The sequence below is a fragment of the Pteropus alecto genome, unplaced genomic scaffold (genome assembly GCF_000325575.1).
Source record: "Pteropus alecto unplaced genomic scaffold, ASM32557v1 scaffold100, whole genome shotgun sequence".
NCBI classification, from domain to species: Eukaryota; Metazoa; Chordata; class Mammalia; order Chiroptera; family Pteropodidae; genus Pteropus; species Pteropus alecto.
The window spans coordinates 1,942,764-1,964,275 of NW_006430723.1; the positions used below are offsets into that span (position 1 = coordinate 1,942,764).

Sequence of the window (21,512 nt, forward strand, 5' to 3'; positions counted from 1 at the left end):
CCTGCTGACTTAGCATCTGACTGCTGTTGGTTTATTTACGTCTCTATAGATACTTATCCCAGCTGCCTTTGCCTCACAAAGGATTTGTGGACCTTCCTATCTCCGTTTTTCTGGTAAAGAAATTAAGGGCAAGAAAGGAAAGGAAACTTGAAGCACAGGATCTATAGTTGTTTAGAGACTCATGTGCCAAAGCATGGAAGCAGCTTTTTGAGATGCCTTCACCTTCCACTCTACACTAATGAAAACCACCCTAGGAACTGACTCAGAGTGGTTGCACAGAATCTGAGATGCAAAGGCCACAATGGAAAATAGCTCCCACATCATGGGATGGGAAGAGGATACACATGGCCCCAAAGAAATGACTGAGCAGAGAGAAACCCAATTTTCTCTGCATGACTGACAAACACCTGTGGATGACACATCCAACATGCTGGCCTGCCAGCTGCGGGGCTTCCTTTGATTCTGATCCCTGCAAACTTCACCTCTAACCCACTGCAGCAAATCATTTCCAGGGACAGACCTCTAACCTTGTTGTCACCTGCAAAGTGCTGACCCTGGAATCTGGGCTGTGAACTCCTTAAGGACAGACACCATGTCTTCACTTTTCTCGTTGTCCCCAGAGTCTCCCACAGCAAGCGCACAGTGCTGACACTGAGTGACAGTTGGATGACTGACTCACACTCAGAAATTCTACTCTCCAACCAGAATCTTCTATCCTTCCAGGGGAACAGTTAAAGGGAAGAAGATGTTTCATCTGGGAAAATCTTAGAGGAGGTGATTTTTCTTTTTGCAGAATAGAAAGAGATTATACAGGAGAAATTAGACTTTGTTTGTAAGACACCAAAAAACAGAACATAGGCTCAAGTACAGGAAAGGGCAGAAGCTTCAAGATTGATCAGGCCTGAGCTTAAACCTGAGCTCCACTATTTCCTATCTTAAGACTGAATAAATTAGCTAACTCTCTGATCCTGTTTCCTCCCCATTGAAATGAGGCTTATGGTGCCTACCTCAATCCACCTAAGTAAACAGACACTGTTTCAAGTGTTTGCATCAGAAGAATTATAATGCAGGGGATTGGTTGTAGTGACAAAGATAGAAATAAAGGTTGAAGGTGATAGAGGAGCTGAGATTTGCAGGCTGCTGCAAGAGATGACAAAGTCGAGAGTTTAAATATCTCAAATCGATATGTGGAATCTAGAGAACAGGATAAACAAACAACAGAAACAAGTTCAAAGATACAAAGAACATCTTGATGGTTGTCTGGGGGTTGGCGGATAAGTGGAGGGAGAGGGTATTAAGAGGTATAAATTGGTGGTTACAAAATAGTCATGGGGATGCAGAGTATAGCATGGGGAATATAGTCAGTAGTATGGTAATAACTATGTATGGTGTCAGATGGGTTTTGGATTTATCAGGTCGATCACTTCAAAAGTTCTACAAATGTCTAATCAATGTGTTGTACACCTGAAGCTAATGTAATATTGTATGTCAACTATAATTGAAAAAAGTAAAAAGATAAAAATTAAAATAAATAAATATTTCGAATTGGTATGACTTTAAAAAGATGAAGTTAGCTGGAGTTAGGTCGTATGGGATGAGACCATGAGGTATTCCAGAGATTAGCAAGAACAAGCAGCAGGGAGCTGAAGGAACGGAGGGAGGAAGTAGTGTTAGCAGAGAACGAGGGTCACCCGGATAAAAGGAGGAGCAGTGCCACTCAGGAGTCAGGGTCACCAGGAAGAATCTGACACCATGGAGGACTCAAACAGTGGGATATGGAACTATGGAGGTGCAGTCACTACTGGAGAAAATGCTTGATGAAGAGCGAGAGGGAGGATATACTCTGGCTTCCTCATTTCCTCTATTCTCAGCCTCCCACTAGTGCCTCCCTTGGCCAAACCTAGCAGGAAGCCAGAGCACCCTTGAGCCTGAAACAGGTGGCCTCCAGGTCAGCCTCTGCTATCCAGAGCAGAGCAGAGATTAGAGCCAAAGAGACCCACTCAGAGGGTGTCTGTGAGGACGCAGAACATGTAAGATGCCCAGCACATAGTGGTGCTCAATAAACGGTAATTATAACTTTTTTATACCAGTTATACGATGGGCATTTTGAACTACATTTTCTCATTACTTTATATCTCAATATACAGAAACACAAGCTGGGATATTTGGCTCATGCCACATGGACTCTGCCAGAAATGGTTATATTTTCCAAGTGAGCAGCATATCTGAGAAATGTGAAAAGCAGCCCTGTCCTAAAGTTTCACTGTATAAAGCAAATGTTGAGTTTCCACAGCTGCTGGCTTCAGCCTACCCAGAGGAATAGTTTCAATGAAATATTAATCTCTAAAAAAGCCACACTGCGGTAAGACTGCACAGTAATTCAAGCAGCATGTGCAAAATTTATTTAGTGTTGGCCAGGAATGGTTTTAATTATGTGAAGTCTTCAGAATGAGAAGAAAGTAGTTGAAGATGTTTGACTAAATCACAGAGGCTCTGGATACTCCCAGCTCTTTTCCCAGTTTCAGTTTATTTTCATGATCTCAAACCATAACACAAAGGAAGCTCCCATGGACTTGGATGATGGTACTGTCAGAACCAAAGTGCAACCAGCGGCAAAAACAACCAAGGCAGGAAACATCAGCACTAGCGGTCCAAAGACCTCCGGTACGGTGCGAAGGTCAGGCGTCCAGTCATGAAAGAACAACCAGGGTAGGGACAGACAGAGGGATGAGAAGCCAAAGGAGTGCTCAAAACCTGGGAGGCAGGACGCAAGATGCTTTCATCAAAGGTCATAGGTGAGTGCAAGGTGCAGCATGTGCTGTGTACCTGCTGGACACGTCACATTTCCTGGGAGTTACTGGTGAGGTGGCAGCACTTGAACTTGAAGTAGCACCTGGGCTTGAAATAGCCCCTGGGTGTAAGAAGAAGACCAGGGCTCATCCCTGAGGATGATAATGGCACTAGAGATTGGGCCTTGCAGGAAAGAGTTATGCCATCCCTATGAGTCTTAAAAATGGTCAATGACCAGAAGCCACAAAGTGTCCCCTAGATAAGTGAAAGAGACAGAAAACCCAGGAAGTTATCTTTAAAGACTGGCTTTCAGCCTTTGGGTTCTGTCTATGGGTACTGGGGCCCTGGCACCAGCCTGGGGACAGGGGTTTCTGTCCCAGGAAGGTCTCTATGAGTGAGAACATCAGAAAGGGGACAGGAATTTAGAAAGGAGATAAGCAAAAGCTGATCCTGTGAGGCAGAGAACATGGCTGGAGATAGGCAGCGAGGTTCTCATGACCAATCTTCAGCTGGTCCATCAAGATGATGCCCTTATATCTATGCCTAAAGGGTCAGGTCACAAGGGTTTACTGCTTCAAGTGAGATAAGCCTGGGCAATAGGCAGCTCTGGTCTTAGCTGGGAAGAGTAGAGCAGGGACCCAAACCATCCTGACTTCAAAGGGGAGCCCGGAACACCGAAGGTGGATGAGGGAGGAATGAAAGCCTCCACCTGGATTTCCCAGAGATCTCTCCAGCCCAAAGTGTCCTAAATTCATTCTCCCCACCAATCCGCTTCCTCTTAATTTCTGAGCCTCCCAATCACTCAGACTCAAACTTGGGGGTCATCATAAACCCTTCCTCTCTCCTGCTCTGACAATTCTATTCTTATGTCCATTTTAACTCTCCATCCTCACTACCACTTGCCTAACTCAGGAGTTCCTCCATTTTCTTCTCCCGCTACCCCAGTATCATATACTGGTGCCAGATGGAACGTTCGGAAATAATGTCACTCCTTTGTTCTAAAATTGTCACCTATAGAGTAAAATTCAAATGTGAGCCTATAAATCAAGGCTCTTCATGAGTTCGTCCCAGTCTTTCCAGCACAGCCCGATGTCTAGGCAAACGGAATCGCTCTCTTCACCATACACTTCCCACCTGGTACTTCCTCAGGGTTTTGCTCTGTTGAATGAATTTCTTTACACGATTGCATTTCTGGGTCCTATCCATCCTTCAAGATCCATAGCACATCCCGTCCTGCCAGAATGTTCTGTGATCTTCCCCTGAATACATAATTGCTCCCTTTTTTGGACTTCCATAATCTTTTGCAGACGGTAAAAGTATGGGCTTTTTATACATTTGTATTAGGCCATAAGCTCTTTGAGAAGAAAGGCCTTACATCAGATTCTCTTTCATAGAGGAGGTATAGGCAGACCCAAGAACACTGAGTTTGGCCAGCTTGTAAGAAATGCAAAGAATTTGGGGGAATAACTTTGGAAATAATATTGGGGTCATACTGAGATCCTGGAGTGATAATTATAGGCATTTCAGAATCATCAGCTGAAGTATGAAAATAGATGAGGCAACCCTGACAAAGAACAACAAATATAAAGGAAGAGGCTCATGGCTAGACCCTGGAGAAAACCAATGTCAGATGGCGAAGGAAGAAATCGTCATGGAGACTGGCAGGAAGTGGTCAGACAGAGTCACAACCTTCATACCACACTGGGCATAAAAAGAATTTCAGTCCTGTTGGTCAGCCACACCAACATGTGCTCGAATAATTCTGACCAAATCCTGTGTGGCTTTCTCTCTAGAATTCCAAGTAGGGTAGGACATGCTGGCAGACTTTAATCCAGCATGTCCTACCCATGCTGGATCTTTAATCCAGGGCATTATAAAGGTGACCCGCTTGCCATTTTATTCCTAACTGGTATTCAAGCAAAGGATTCAGTCTACCACCAGTGGGGCCTCCCAAGTCCAGCATATCTGAGGCATCTGTAAATGCCCAATCACAGAAATAATGCCCAATTGAGAAACGTGCGAATGGGAACAAGAAGCATTCCTCATCACCTGATGCTTTGTTGTTTTGGCCTATGAGTCCCAAGCTGACTTCTAAGTCCATTATAATTATTAAAGCTAGAGCATAAGCACAGGGACCCTGAGAAAATCAGAAAGGTGGGTCAAAAACCCTGACTATAGGGAGTCTGAAAGCCCAGGGCCATCCCTCGTGGAGCTGGAAGAAAGGGAAATTCTAGGTAGCAGGATACCAGTCTTCCTTTATGAGAACTGTGTGGATCCCTGGGGAGGTGGGCAGCTTCCGCCTGAGACCTTCCTGATATCTCCTCATCAGGGGCGCTAGACCCACGGCCACATAGGACCTGCTCCGTGCCCATGCAATTCAATTTTGTGCCTGGGATGTAAAGAGCCCTGGGCCAGACAGATATTCTTCTGATTCTAACAAAGAGGCCCTCTCAAGCCAGCTCTGCAGTTGAAATCTCAACTGCCTTACGCCTTACTCCAGTGCAATGGAGTTCAACCTATTTGTTTCAAGGGGTCCACAGCTGTTTGATTTAAATTACATTTAAAAAATGTAATTTAGCAATCAACAGATACACTTAAGCGTGTGATATGCTAAACATGAACAATCACAGACTCCATGAGCTACAGGTTCAGGAATAAAGGTTCTGTACCCACTTCAGAATAAAGGTTCTGTTGCTGACACCATGTAGATATGTCATTAATTAAGAAAACTGTAGTTCCAAAAATGTCTCTTAACAATTCAGATCCATGCAAGTCTTCTCATGCTGTGAAATTGTATGAGCAGGTACACTAGCGCCACTCTGGCTCACGTGTGCCATGGTTGCCTGAGCCAGGCAAGGCTCAGGGATACTCATGCTCACAAAAAGATATAATCATAAACTTTACAGTAATAAGTGGCCACATAACATGTGGCACCATGGTAAGTAATTACTGGTAGCTCTCAAACCTGTTTTATTCTTAGAGTGCCTGACAGGCTTTTGAAAATCCAAACAAGACCAACTCAGCAATGCAGGGCCGTGTTGTAACTATTCCTCCTACAGCCAATAAAGCATCAATGATAAAAATGACAACGGAAGTTTCAGCTTCAACGTGCCAAATTAATTTTTTTTTTTTTTTTTGCCGTGTTAAAGGTTGTAAGTGAATACTAGAGAGAAACAGGTACTAAAGTTTCTGAAAATAGTTTTAATAACATAATTAACATCTCATAATGGCACAATATATTTTGGGGAAATATTTTCTGTCAAACAAAGCTGTAACTTGGTTAAAAAACCTGTTTGTCTATTCCTCTATAATTAAGGAGTGCAAACAGTTGTTACATAGCGGTAATGAACAAACATTGGACTCAAATTTTCCTATATTTCTCTTTTAAGTTTCTGGATTATTTTAGTTGGAATAACCTGAATCTGCAAGGCATCCTGTTTAAGAGTGCTATCACTTGTAGTGTCTCACAGTCTCAACTTTCTCAGGGCTGTCCAGCCAACACAAAATACACGGACGTGTTAAGAGTGAGGATACCGTGAGGCTGCAACTGTCATCTCAAACCCTCAATTTCAAGTTTTCATATTCATTATAACGGTCTCGTTTTCATTAACTCTATGTTATGAATGAGAATTATCAAAGAAAATAATGATATGTACAACAAAATAGTAGTTTCTTCTGTTTTTACTCATTGATATTCCATATAAGATTTCATTTGAAGAGTTTGAATGGTAAAAAAAAAAATGAAAATCACCATGTTGTTCAATACATGGGAGAAACCCAGTGAATGAAGCAGGAAGGGGTTAAGAAATAGATCTTTTAGGTTATAAAGGAAGAAACTAGTTATGAGTTAGTGTGCATTGTGTACAGCCCCAGGTATAAACTTAGGGTTTAAACAAACGCTCGTTGAATTAATTAATACAGCAGAAATAGTATGTCCTTGCTCCTGGAATTGGGAAGGGGAAAACTTTGGAAATGGAGAAACAAGAAAGTCTGGAGTAGAAGTTTTGCTTTTCCCATGAGAATCACCTTCCTGTAGGTAAGTGGGCAGGCCTTTCTTTGTGTGAAGCAGGGCACACCAAGAGACGATGACCGTTAAAGCCAGCATGGCTGAGCTGTCGGCATAACAGAAAGAATATCATGAGCAGTGAGGTCTTTGTACTTATTTTAGAGAAAAAGGGGAGACCAGACATAGGAGTTGAAGGGAAGGAGGCTAAGGGGAAAGTACACCCTGGAGAGCAGAAGCAAAGAAAGATTAAGATTCATTCATTCATTCGTTCACTTATTTATTAATTAAGCACCTGTTAATACAGGTATGATACTAGGTACTAAAGTTATGAAGATAAACAAGCCTTGGTCAGTGTCTCTTTCTGGAGAGGGGAGGGCAGTATTGTTCCCAAAGGGGAGCACAGGGAACTAAGGGAAGATTAGGGATGGGGGAGCAGAGTCAACTTTCTGCAAGAGGCAGCTCTAGAGATGAATCTCAAAGAAGAAATAGGACTTAATCAAGTGGATAAGAGCTGAGGCTGGTGGAGGGGGAGCACATTCCAACAGAGGGGGCGTTTGTGCAGAAAGACAAGATCTGAGACAGAAAACTGCATAGCTGGGATACAGCAAGTGGATCCAATATGGGTGCAGCACAAAGTAAAAGGGAAGGAATGACAAGAGATGAACCTGCTGAAGGGGCCTGATGCACTCCGCTATGGAGCTCAGACTCTCTCCTGTCAGCACTAGGAGCCAAGGGGGACGCTATGCTGGGGACAGCACAGTAAGAACCTGCACGCTCACTCCCCTTTTCAATCGTTTCACACTGTTTGCTTGTGTGGCCTCCCACGAGAACTCCCAGAGAGCAGAACCTGACTTTTTCACCTTTTTCATCTTCATATCCTCACAGCTTAGTGTATTGCCTGGAATGCAATAGGAATTCAACACTTACTGTTATATGAACTAAATAATGAATGAGCAAAGTGCAAAGCAGGGAAAGGAGAGGCGGGGGGCACAGATGCAGTGAGTATGGCCTAGAGAACACTGGCTGGTGCAAAGGCTGAGAAATCAGGACAGGAAACCATCTGAGATATAATAACTATGAGTAAATAGAGACAGAATCCTCATTTCCCAAGCAGCATATGGAGGAAGCGAACAGAAAAACGACCACAGATAAAGATATCTTGGAGTAGGAGCTAGGCTGAGTCCCACTTAGTCAGTCCCTCAGTCTGAGGAAGCAATCTGACTTCTTCTTGGGACAGGGACATGCCATGGGTTGAATTATGACCCTCAAAAAAGATGTGCTGAAGTCCTACCCCCTGGGCCCTCAGAATGTGACCTTATTTGGAAATAGGGTCTTAGCAGATTTTTCCAAGTTAAGATGAGGTCATTAGTGTGGGCCCTCATCCAACATGACAGTCACCTCAGTCTGAGGAAGCAATCTGACTTCTTCTTGGGACAGGGACATGCCATGGGTTGAATTATGACCCTCAAAAAAGATGTGCTGAAGTCCTACCCCCTGGGCCCTCAGAATGTGACCTTATTTGGAAATAGGGTCTTAGCAGATTTTTCCAAGTTAAGATGAGGTCATTAGTGTGGGCCCTCATCCAACATGACTGTGTCTTTATTAAAAGGGGGACATCAGACGTGGACCCACAGGGAAGAAAGACAATGTGAAGAGACTCAGGGAGAAGACATAATGCCCAAGGCCACTAGAAGCCGGAGGAGAAACGTGAAACAGATTCTTCCCTGGCGCCTTGAGAGGGAGCACGGCCCTGCTAACACTTTTTCTGCCCTCCAGAACTGTAGGACAATAAATTTCCATTGTTCTAAGCCATCCAGTTTGTTACGGCAGCTCTAGGAAACTAATACAGGCTGGTAGGCAAAACAGATCAACGACTGTGGCAGACACTGATATTTTTCTCCTCAACAGGCATCCCCTCCTCTGTGCTGCGAGGGCCCCGCTTTGTTGTGTGTCCATCTTTGGCCTAAGATGTGGGTCTTGCAGTTGATTCACATCTATCATGGGAGTCTCTTTGCCATTCTGTTTACCATGTGACCCAATCCTGGTCTCACTAAAAGGACTGCTGTATCCATGGTATAATTCAGTTGTTCTTGGACATTTCGATGTCTCTAAAGTCCAGTTTAAAATATTCAGCACAGAGGCAGTCTTTATTTGAACCTGAATAGACACTAACTTAGTGATTAGTGGGGTTACTAGACAACTTGATGGAGGACGGTGACTGAATTGATTTCCTTGACCACAGTGGTCAGATTTGTCTTTTCAGATATTAACTTTGATCTCCAGGGTTTAAACCTATAAGTTTTCCTTCATCTGATACTATTACCTCAACTTGACAAACATCTCCTGGGCATCTATGTTCGTCAGTGAATAAGACAATGTTCTAATCTAGGCACTTAAATTCAGGGATTCCCTAATCCAGAGCCCAACACCACATTGTCTTCTCCATACTGTAACATGAACAAAATTGTCAGGTTAGAACTCTAAGTCCAAGTCTGCGTTTTGATGGATGTCCTCTGTCAAACACAGAATAATCTCACACCTAACAGTTTTGGCAGCTAAAACACAGGTCCAGTCATTGCTATGCCAGAGACTCACTGAGAACCTTAAAAGGTTAGATGGGTCTTAATTGGACAAAGGGAAAGGAGAGGAGGGAGCTGCACAGGCGAGGAGGAGAGAAGAGTCCACATTTTAGAAATGGCACAGGCTTTGACACCATACCCGAGTTCAGTCTCAGCTCCACCATTTACCAACTATGTGACTTTGGGCAAACAACTGACCATTTCTAAACTTCAGTTTGGAAAATAGGAAATACAACTTGATATTCTTAAGAATTCTTAAGAATTATGCTTACCACTGAGGTAATCTATGTAATGCACCCAGCATGGTATCTTGTGACCAGCAGGTGACCTCCCAGGATGTGCACATGGTTCTGAGTCACACCTCTAGAACTCCCACAATTTTTTTTCTTCACTGGAAGAATTAGTTTGCTGACTATTAAAGAAATAACTGGGCATCTCCCCATCAAATTGGTCATGTAGTCCTGTCATTTTTATCTTGGAGCATATCACAAACCATTTTTTCCCCATGGTCACTTCCTTAGTTCCCCTGAATTAAAGCAACAGCTCCTAACTGGCTTCCCTACCTCCATTCTTCCCATCCTCCAATCCAACCTCAATCGAGCCACCCAAATGATCGTCCTTAAGCAGGGCTTGGTAAACTATAGCTCACAGGCAAATCCAGCCCACTGCCTACGTTTTGTATATCAAGTTTTGTTGGAAGAGAGCCACACATTCATTTACACACTGTCCTCAGCTACTTTCGCATTACAGTGGCAGAACTGAGTAGTTGTGATGCAGCCTTCAAGCTTTAAATATTTACCAGGTGGTCCTTTACAGAAAAAATTTGCTGGATCCTTAGTAATTTGTTCTAGAATGCTCTCCTTGGTAGCTCATCACTCTCTCCAGGGAGTTTTCTCTAAGATAAAGTGTAAGCTGCATTCCTTGGCCCTTTCCTATCTTTCCTGGCTCATCTTTCGTTACTCCCACTACATGCAGCCTAAACATCATCCTCACTGAATGAGAGTCCTCCCTTCACCCAGAACACCACCACTTCCTTCCTGCATAGAAAAAAAAAAAAAAAAAACTTCTAGCTATTCTTCAAGTTTCTCCTTAAATATCCTTTATGAAGACTTCCAGAACTGCCCCCTTAGCCCTATCCAAGAGTCAGGCACTCCTTCCTTAGCAGTTATGTCCCACCAATAAGTGGCATGTCATATACAGTAGATACAGGTCTATGTATCTATTGTCCTCACCAGATCCCTCACTCTAACCTGTCCTCTCTTGTTCCCTTCTGGAGTACCCTGTTCTTTTCCAGCATAGCATCTACCATAATTTGTAATCACGTATTTCTTTACGTTTTTATTTAAAATCTGTCCCTAACAACTGTGAGCTCCAACAAGGCAGGAACTAAGCCTGTTTAATTCACCACCGCATTACCGTCAGCTGGCCTGGAACCGGCCACGTAGTAGTTGTTCCATTTGTCAGATGAACGAATAATTGGGTGAATGAAAAAAAAATTATGAATTAATTAGATACAAATGAAAGAATCTAAGGTATCAAAGCTATTACTGGATACTGCCACTCAGGTCCTCTGGCAGCCCCATGGTCCAAAAGGTTGGATGGGCATAAGGAGCACTGAGAACTTCGCAGCGTGTATCCAGCCCTATTCACTCATTTTGGAATCAATATGGAACATTTACATAGAGCAAATACTCTGCAGAAGTGGAATAAAACCACACATAGGATTATATAATTGAGTCCACATTTGTACCAAACCATGCAATATCTGGGCCGTGCCATCTGGAAAAGGATATCCTCTGCCTCCTGTCTACTAAGGAAAGGGGCAAGATTCCTGCAGCTTCAACCCTCTGTTCCTAAGGAGAGTGTCCTGTCTGTCCATTACACCCATACCCAGCCAAAGGGCGCTCCGAGTCTTGCTCACAGCCAGTTAAGAGACCTTGACAAGATGGGGTGGGGAGGGGGTTAGTGGGAATGAGCCTCCCTTGCCTCACAGTGTCCAGTTCCAAAAGAAACTTCAAGTTTGAAATGTGACCCTTGAGAGACGTACTGTTGACTTTTCCTGATACCCAAAGCTCAAGATGAAGCAAATAATTCTGCTGAGTTGCTGCTTCGTGTGGAAAATATTAATGTATACATATATAATATATAAAATATATATATATAATTTATATAAAAAATATACATCCCAAGGCATTTCCTGTGTGGCCTTTCTGGACAGTGTCTCTTTGGGAGAGCCCCATTCATAAAGGCCCTCTGTGTGTGCATTTCATGAGATGTTTCCAAGAAGAGCAAAAATGCTTTTTCAACCAAGGAGAAATTTATGAAGTTGGGAGCCAAATCCTAATTCTAGCCCTGAGCCTCAGGGATGTCAGCACCATGAACCAAGGCAAAGCCGAGTTTCTTGTTTAAGTAAGCCTTAACCCTCTGAGGTATTTACCTCTGGTCTGAACAACAAAAGAATCTTATGTATTAAAACACAGAGATCGACTTTGGCTCTAGATAAATACATCTTTTCAGAGCCTGTTGGACCTGTGTCCTTTAAGCATGGTGGCAAAGCATTCATAAGGAAATATCAGTCTTTTCCATTATTAAGAACTTAAATGGCAAGAGTCAAATCATTTAAGGTCATTCTAAGCATTGGTTGTCACCCAGCAAAACTCCTTATAATGTGTCTCCCATTTCCTGTAAGATCCGAGCAACTCTGTCTCCTTCTACAGACTGAACTTTCTCTCTGCTCAGAGGATCAGGTGTCTCATGTTCAGTTCAACACCAGTGTCCCTTCCCCACAACTCCCCCAAACTATGTTCTGTGTCCCCTTCTCTCCGCTCAAGGCTTTGTGCCACCCATCATCCTTACCACCCTGGTGTCTACAGACCAGACATCAATTTCCAGTACACTGTGCCTTCTCGGAGAATATATCACAGACAAATTCAGAGGAGGATGTACTGTACATGAATTTGATATGGTCTAGATTTAACATGTGATAATTCACGATTGGACATTGTGAAATAAATTTTCTCTATTTTGTCTAATAAAAGATGAGGATCTAAAACAACCATCAGAGACTTCTTAGTAATTTCTACACCTGGAAGCTGTCCAGAACATGGGAAGAAATTTCAGATCTGCATGGAAGAGAAAAGCAAACACAGAAATACTTCTCCCAGTGTGCATAGTATGTTTGTGGCCATGTCATGGGGTCTCTTCTGGCTCTGTCCCTCCCCATATATATATTAACAGGCCTTTTCCATCTCCAAAACATTTTCTCTACCTAATACCTCAAGTTACCATCTTCTCTCTTGTTACTTTCATAGCTGAGCTTCCAGAAAAAATTGCCTATGCTTGATGTTTCTACTTCCTCACCCCACATGTTCCTCAACCTGCTTCACCTTTTAAACTCCCTTCACTAAGTAACCAGTAGTTTCCTAAATCTCAAATCCGTGGATATTTTATTTCTATTTTTAGTGGATTGATGCTATTGATTCCGCCCTCCTAGAAACTCTCTTCTTCTACATTCCAGGCTCCCATTCCCTCCCATCTCTCTGCCAGGTCCCTTCCCCTGTTGCCTTCACCAGGTCCTCTCTTTCCCCTCCCTCAGAGGTCAGTGTTGCACCTTAGGCCCTCTGTTCCCACAGGCAGAGTCTGGCATAGATGTCTATCTTGACTGGCCCTGGATTTTGGCTGCCTGGGCTAAAATCCTAGGTCTATCACTCATATCTGTATGACCCTGCACAAGTCACTTACCATCCCTGTGCTTCAGTTTGTTCATTGGTAAAATAGGTATGATAACAGTCTTTCTTGGCAATGGTTATTGAGAAGATTAATATACACATAGAGTATTTAGAGCACACAGTACATACTCAGTTAGCATTAGCCATTATAATTACTCTTCCTGTGCTGCAGACTCTCCTTGAGCAACCGAGCCACATCGTGACATCCTTACCTCTGGTTAGAAGTGTGCACGTGAATCTTCTTTAAGACTTCTCTCATGAATGTCAAACCTACAAAACTATTTGCCCACTACTCATGTCTCCCTAGCCATCCCTGAGATGCTTCAGATTCAGTGTGTCTAAAACTGAGCTCATCATCTTTTCCTGTAAATGTTCTTCCTTCTCTGTTACTTCTCTTAATGAATAGCCTTACTATCCTTCCTCTTGGTTGTCCAGGCCAAAATCCCAGTCATCCTAGATCCCCGCCCTCCCTCACTCCCCCACTAGATCAGTCATCAAATCGTGACAACTTTATTGCCAAAGTATTTCTTGACTCTGTGCCCAATTCTCCATCCCTATTACCAGTGTCTTAGATAGAACCTCATTATTTCTCACCTGGATGATAAAAAGTAACCACATTAAAAATAATACTAGCCACTATTATCACAAGCCAATTATGGATCAATCACTTTAGTAGACAACTTCATATACTTCATCATACATAATCCTGACCACCGTCCATACCATGTATTATGGAAGAATTAGAGTCCCTATTTTCAGATGTGAAGACAGAGGGTCAGAGACATCAAACTACAAGCCTAAGTTACATAAAGACATGGAGTGGCTGGGATGTAGACTGAGGTCTTTCTGACTCCAAATCCCGAGCTTTCCGCACCCTATAAACTACATCCTAACTGGTCTTCATCCTATAAAATGGCATCCTAACTGGTCTTCCTGCCACTTGTTTTATTCTTCTCCAAAATCTACTCTTTTGCTAGAGGGGTCTATTTTTAGAATGAAATTCTGACCTAATCTCTATGTGAAATCCTATAGCAGCCCCCCAGTGCCTGCAGAATAAAATCCAAATTCTTCAGCAAGCCTATTCCTGATGTGGTCACTTCAGCCATTTATAGATCTGTCTCCCTTCTTTCCAATCATAGCTCAGTGCTTTCTTTTCTGGGAGAATACCATGCCTGCCTACTTGCCTACTGGCTGTACTTCTCACCAGTCCCTCTACCTAGGATGCCCTGCTCTCATCAGCTTGGATGCCTCCAGCTCAGCCTCCTAGATACGTCCTCTTGAACCCACCTGCTGTCCAAGTGGAGTTTAGTTAGGTGTCCTTCATCTGCATGCCCACAGCACTCTGTGATTGCCTCTAGCACAGCATTTCAAAATGGTGCGACATTCATTGATCAAGCACCTACTATGTGCCACAGTTCCCAGTAGGCCAGAGTGATTTGGGAATCAACAAGACATATGTCCTGCTTTCAGAGAAATCAATTCATAATAAGAGAGATGGGCTGCAAAATGCTTCATTACTATCTCTGATCCCCCTGTCTCCACACAGGATTGCTGAGGTTCTAGGGCGGGAAGAGTATCTTGTTCATCTTTGTATCTCCAGGGCCTAAAACTGTGCTTGGCACACAAGGGTGTCAGTAAACAGTGACAGTTTGAGCTGAGTAGACTCACAAGGCTCCCAAGCCATCTCTGTGAGCACACAAGCCCACCCACAGGGACACTCCACTTTCATGTGTGTCTTTTCCAGACTGTACATGTCCAAGTCATTATTTTCCATATTTTCACAGAGTCCTCACAGTGCACCCTGCTGCTCTGACATGCCGCAGGTTCTAATGGGAGGATTTCCAGGCCACCCATCCCTGCCCATGGAACGGACTCGCTGAGAAATGAAGAGACCAAGTCCTCACAGCAGGTAAGTGGCAGTACTGACACCCCATTCAGCACTCATCCTGCCCACCCACAGGTTTACTGTCACATTTCACAGCAGCAAAGGAGAGAGCCTCTGACAGAGGTTGCTCAGCCATGTGGCACATAGGTCAGGAGCTTCAGAAAAGCAATGCGCGCGTCTTGCAGTAAGAGGCCCTCCCCGCCCTCTGCCAGGGGTGGCCGCGGCCTGTCTTATCCTAACAAGATGAGCGAGTGAAAGGACAAGCCAGCCGTGTTTGTGTCTGTGCCCAGGGGAAGACAGCTTTAGGCAGCCCTTTTGATCAGAGTCCCTGTGTAGAAACAAGATCCCCTGAAATTTGTTTCCTGCAGCGACTGCCTTCCTGAGTGACACAGGCAGGAGGGCACAGGGCAAAGGGGAGAGGCTTAAATTACAGCAGGTGTTTTCTAAAAAGCCTTCTTTTCCTCGCAAGTTTATGGTGACTTCTCTGCTGAGTGGCATTTCCGCCTCCTCTCACCATGGGGGACAAAGTACAAGCTGCCTGGGTGATCAAAGTAGGGGCAAGAAAAGGAAGAGAGGTGCTGAACCCCAGAGCAGAAAGCTTCTAACCACTCAGGGCAGGGCCACCGGCAGGGGTAAGGGGAAGGGGAAAAACAGGGAGGAAACGGTCATTCCGCCCCGACCACAGCAGCCCACACACCTGTACTTTTCTTTCTGAAAACTAGATTTTCTAAAAGCATCCTATCTGATGATAATATGACCATCTCGAGACTGTCTGGGGCAGTGGTGAAGGACTTGGAGTCTAGTGGCCTGGATCTGATCCCAGGTCGGCCTTTTTGCTGTGGGTGGGACCTTGTTTCCTCCTCTGGTAGCAACCTCAGAGGGTGGCTGTGGGGATCAGTTCAATACAGGCATATAGAGCCCTTAACATGGGCCTGGCACCCACCCCAGGTGCCACTATTGTAATCGGCCATGAGGAAGGGCACATGGGACAACGTTCTCTGGAGGGAGGATGTTCAGAGGAGACCACCCTCCCCTCTGCCTCCATTCCTGACTCCTGCTGGATTGGGTCTTCCTCTGCACCCGTGTCTTCTCTGTCATTGGTCTGTTTTCTTGTCTATCTCCCCTTTCAGGCCATAACCACCTTGAGGTTCCAAATGTGACTTTCATACTAGAACATTCATTCACTCATTTGTCACTCACTAAATGCCTCCTATGTATCAAGGGATCATTAAGTGGTGAATAAATGAGTGAAATCTGGGGACAACTTGTAGAAGCACCTTTATCAGTTGACCAATCAACCAGCACAGGTACCTATCACCTGTGGTGAACTCTGTGCAAAGGCTTTGGGCTCAAAGAAAAGGACTGCAAATGTAAACTTGATTCCCAGGAAATGTGTCCATCCTGACAGTTGATCTGCTGGGTCATATGCTGGAGTTTATGTAAAACAAACCTGATCAATAGCGATCTCTGTGTGTATGTGTCTCTCTCTCTCTTTCTCTTTCTCTCTCTTCCTCCCTCCCTCTAAGTCCCAAGAAACTTGTCAATTACTTAATAATTCACCCAGACTTTTGGATGCTCTAAAGGTAATGTTCAAAACTCCAGATGTAGAAGGAGCCATCATAGTTCACCAGCCAGGGCTCTGAAAAGAAAACAAAAACAACAGTCCCCAGCCTTCTGAGTAAGCTTTGTGACTGTGGTTTCTTTGCTTACTGTCCCTCCCCAGGGCTCTGGTCCCATTGCCCCAGGAGGAAACAGGCCAACAGAGACAGGAGGCAGAGCCACCATTCAAAACCTTGGCACACCTGAGCTCTAAATGCTCACTCCATTGTCTGCCAACATACAAGAACAGGTTCCTGTACTGCTGAAAAGTCAAAGCCACCCCCAGCCCATCTCCAGTCCCCCAGTCACACTATTACCTCCGTGTCTACCAGGCCCTTTCTTTGCTAGGCACCGTGTAAGTGCAGTTTCCTCCAAACCCAGCGAGCTCCTACTTGTCCATTTAGACCCAGCTCAAGCATCCTCTTCCCCTGGAAGCCTCTCCTGACTCCTCTGGCAGAGACAGTAGCTGGTTCCTTTGAGCTCCCAGTTCTCTGCTCGGATCTCTCTTATTCCACTTAACTTACTATGATGACCTGTTTACATGTCTATCACACATCATGGTCCTGATGATAAGGACCATGTCTTCTTCATGTCTGTGTCTCTGGCATCCAGCACAGAGCTACTAACCCCACGTATATTCCAAGTCCACCCTAGTACCTAAAGATCCCTTCACCACTCTAGTCTGGTCTAGACTAAATACTCCTTATAGCACATAACAGAATTTCACATAGAGTCAAACAACAAAGGTACATTTCACAGGAACAGAGACGAAGACCTAACAGGGTGAGGTGTCTCTCCTAGAACCAGACACACAAACAGGAACCAGCTTCATTATGAATCTGGTCAATTAAGGGGTGCTACTCAAGACAGCAGCCAACAAGCATGACATTAGAGGTCTGAAAACCTGGCACCAGGCCTGACATTCCCCCCTGAGCTAGTTTATCTTCTGGACCAGACTATAAAAAACCTCAGTGAAAATACAAATGATGCCCAAAGATCTTGGGTCTGACCTTTCTGCCAGTCAATAGCACCCCTGGGGAAACTGTTTCTCAGATCGGGCAGCTGGTGACCCAGGAGACAGGAGAATGCTAGCGGGCAGTAAAAGCCTGGATCTGAAGGGGAAGGCAGTGCTACACGAGCTCTGAAGGGTCTCTGATGTGTTGACGGACAGGGAAATTCTCACCCCGCTCCACCCTAAAAGCAGCCTTACTGGACTATTTCTGCGACCCCTAACAAAACTGTAAGGCCTTGCACATACCAGGTAACCTCATCTCACTGAAGTTTTGGAGACAACCTGCCAAAATAAGCAAATTCAGGGGAATCACAGCTGTGCGGAGCAGCTGTGGAGGAAGCCAGAGTAGAAAAATGTGCAGGTATTTGTGCAAGGCATTCTGGCCTCCCAAGCAAGTGGCCAAGGGACCAGCAAAGGAGGGGGCTCAGCTTTCAAAGCCAAGGCTGCATTCAGGAAAATAAAAGATTCCAAGCCGGTGAAGTGATCATTTGTAAACTAGTATCTGGTGTCGCATATAACTCACACAGGGGATCAGTGACTGGTTCCAAATCTGGTTCTCCAAAACTCCATATGGGTCATTAAATTCTCTTAACAAGGTTTGCCTTTAATAGATGTGTTCCTCATAACACTTGGAGAGAAGATGTCCTCTGCATCTGATCAAGTATAAGGTGGGAGACCCAGCTGGTGGCATCCATCCCACGTTTACTCATTGATTTCATCTCATTGATGTGCTAGGTGCACAGGGCATGGGGCACAAGCTTGGAAAGAACAAAGATGGAGTTCTTGACTCCAAGTCTGCATCTCTCTCCTCCAGGCAGGTGTGTTCACTCCATACCCCATCCGTAGAGGGTTAATGATGTTCTAATCCTGACCAGGCACACTTAAGGCTCCATTTAGCCTCAAGTTCACTGGTGCTGACCTGGCACTGTGAGAGGGGACTGACTCCAATGTCCTGTCTTTCTGTGGCTAAGGGCAGGATAAAGAGGAGGGGAAAGGAACAGGAGTTGTAAAAATAATGGCACAGACTTAAATTACAAGTGTGGTGCAGGTGGAAAACCCGATGGACTTCAGCTCTGCACACGAATCTCGGCTCACGTTTACTGGGCACTTACTACAGGCAGGAAAAGCACAGGGCTAAGCCCTTTACCTGCAGAGTGTGAAGAGAGTGTGTTCTGCAGTCCAGATGGCCTTGCCCTAATGCTCATTAGCTGTGTGACTTTGTCCAAACTGCTTAGCTACTCTGTGCCTCCATTTCTTCATCTGGAAAATAGGGTAATACCATTACTAATTTTAAAGGGTTATTAGAAGGATTAAATGAGTAAAAACACAAAATGCTAAACTTGAACCATGTCCTGGAACAGAGTGGGCACTCAGTACTAAAATGAACAATTATTATCCCTTTAATTAGTCACATTTGTCTACAGAGAAGGCTGACTCTTTCTTCCTATTTTACCAATAAGGCTTTGAGAGACTTAGTCAACTTCCTCAAGGTCACAGAGTTAATAAGTGGCAGAGCTGGGACCTGAACGCAGGCAGCCTGAGTCCAAAGCCCATAAGTTTAAGTACCACCGTGAGCATGGCACTTGCTAAGTTCTAGGTACATAGAGACCTGTGGGGAGATGGACTAGGGATCCTTATGCAGTGCAGTACACACTACAAGAGAGATATATTTAAAAAGGGGAGGCTGGGTCTGGGGTACAGGGAGCAACAATCTGCAGAACCTGAAGAATGTTCCACTCAGAAGGGGACTTGGGCTCAGCCTCCAAAAAGGATGAGGAATTTGCCACCCGAGGAAGAGGAAGGGTGTTTCAAAAAGTCAAGACCCAGAATACCAAAAGAATGGTGAATGGGGTGGTATGGCAGGAACACAAAGGAAACGGCATAAAAATGAGGCTGGAAAAGGTAAGTTGAGGCCAGTCATGAACAGCCATGTGTGCCAATGTTAGAGGTTAGATTTTATTCTGTAAGAAAGCAATTGTCAAACCTTAATATGCACAGGATCTACCTTTGATATTTGTAAAACAGGTGCAGATTCCCATCCCTTCTGCTAGCACTTGGGGACAAGAGTATTAAGATGGTGTAGTAGCATGGCCTGCTGGGGTTTTAACAGAATTCTGGCACTGGAATGAAGGGAGATTTGGGGACAGAGGCTGGACTGGAGCAGATAAGAGGGTGAGAGCTGGGAATAATACCACTCTTCGTGAACTGATACATAATATCAGGGTTTCTCAATCTCAACACTATTAACATTCGGGGCTGTTAGTTCTTCGTTGTGGTGGGTGGGGATGCTGCCCTGTGCATCATAGGAAATTTAGCAGCATCCCTGGCCTCTGCCCACCAGATGAATAGCATCCTCCCCCACTTACATGAAGACAGTCAAAAATGTTTCCAGACATTGCCAGATGTCACTTGGGATGCAAAATCAAAACCCCAGTTGAGAATCACTGCTTTAAATCCTCCTATCCCTGCTTTAGATGAGGAAATCCAGCCGCAGAAAGGCCTCAGGCAGGATTGAAATGCCAGTGGTCCAGCACCAGGGCCAGGACTTTTAGCCATGTAGCTTCACTGCCTATTATCAGGGAGAGCGACTCCAGCCTTCTGGGGAAGAATTCTTAGCCATGTAGCTTCACTGCCTTTCAGGGAGAGCGACTCCAGCCTTCTGGGGAAGAATTATTGATTTGATGACAGACTGGGTGAGGAGAAGAAGATGGAAGAGTGAGGTTCAAAGGTGAAATCTCAGTGCTCGCCACTGAACTGGGAGGATAGTAGGTACTAAGTAAATCCTTTGGATCTGAATGGAATTAAGATGTACTGGCTCAAAAAGGAAAATGTCTGGTTCCCCTGTGGTGTAAGCCAGCGTGAGGTGGTAGGTTCCTGATGACTGGACAGAGGAACCCACTGTAGGGCGGGATGTGGGATGTGTGGTATAAACCAGCTGGTACTCAAATCCTGGCTGGGTCCCTTCCCAGCCGTGTGGCCCTAAAAGCATTACTTAACCTCTCTGCTTCTCATTTTGCCCGTTTGCAAAATAGGAATAGAAGTTCCTATTCATAAGCTTAATGTGAGAACTCAGGCAGTTGTTAATAAGAGCAAAATGGCAAGCCAGCACGGTTAGCACCATGTGGTTGGTCCTCCCAGGCTTGGGAACCTTCCGTATTATCTCCACGCCCACTGTGCGACTCTGATCGAGTGCTCCTCCTCCCTCGTCCCCCAACCCAATTTTCGGTAACCTCAGACAGAGCAGCAACGAGCTGAATGCACCCCTCTCCACCAACAGAGCGTCCCACTGAGGCTTTAGGGGGCGCCAACAGTCTTTTCACTTCCAAATCAGCTCTGATTTCGGGGTCCTAGAAGTCTCCAAAAGCGCGCGGCGAGCTGGGTGCCTCCGAATGGAGGCAGGTAAATGAGTTCAGTGTGAAGCACGGAAATTTCACGCAGGTCCGCACCCAGCAGGCCAGGGGTCAAAACCAGTGTCTGCCGCGCGCCGGCCAGCTCAGCCCCTGCCCCCCGCAGAGAGGCGCCGAGATTTGGAAAGCACCCACCCCAAAGCCAGGCTGCAGAGGCAGGGAGCTGAGAGTTGTTGGATCCAGAAAAAATAATAATAATAATAAAGAAAAATAAAAGAAAAAAGTGGGCGAAGGAAGCAACAAGAAAGTAGGAGGAAGAGGAGGCAAAAAGAAAGCGCTGGGAAGCAGAGTTTCCTGGGGACCTAACCTACAACACCTGGGCAGGGGGTCGGGAACAAAGCAGCGGCTTCAGGTCAGAAGCGCTCCGGGTGTCTCCGCAGACGGGGAGCTCAGGGGGAGCTCCGGGGAAGCTGGGACCCACTGGGGATGCCCGGCACCCCTGCGCCCCCGGCGCGCTCTCCGCCGCCGCTTACCTTCGCCGGGGCTGCGGGCACGCACTTCCGGGG

At 45.1% G+C, this 21,512-nt stretch overlaps 1 protein-coding gene across 1 annotated transcript in view; it reads right to left on the bottom strand.

Annotated features, from left to right (window-relative positions):
• Positions 1-21,512, bottom strand: part of EVA1A (eva-1 homolog A, regulator of programmed cell death) — a gene marked incomplete at its 3' end in the record, with an annotated part of 43,165 nt that extends 21,653 nt beyond the window's left edge. The window contains exon 1 of the mRNA XM_006905241.2: positions 21,480-21,512. The remainder of the gene's footprint in view (positions 1-21,479) is intronic.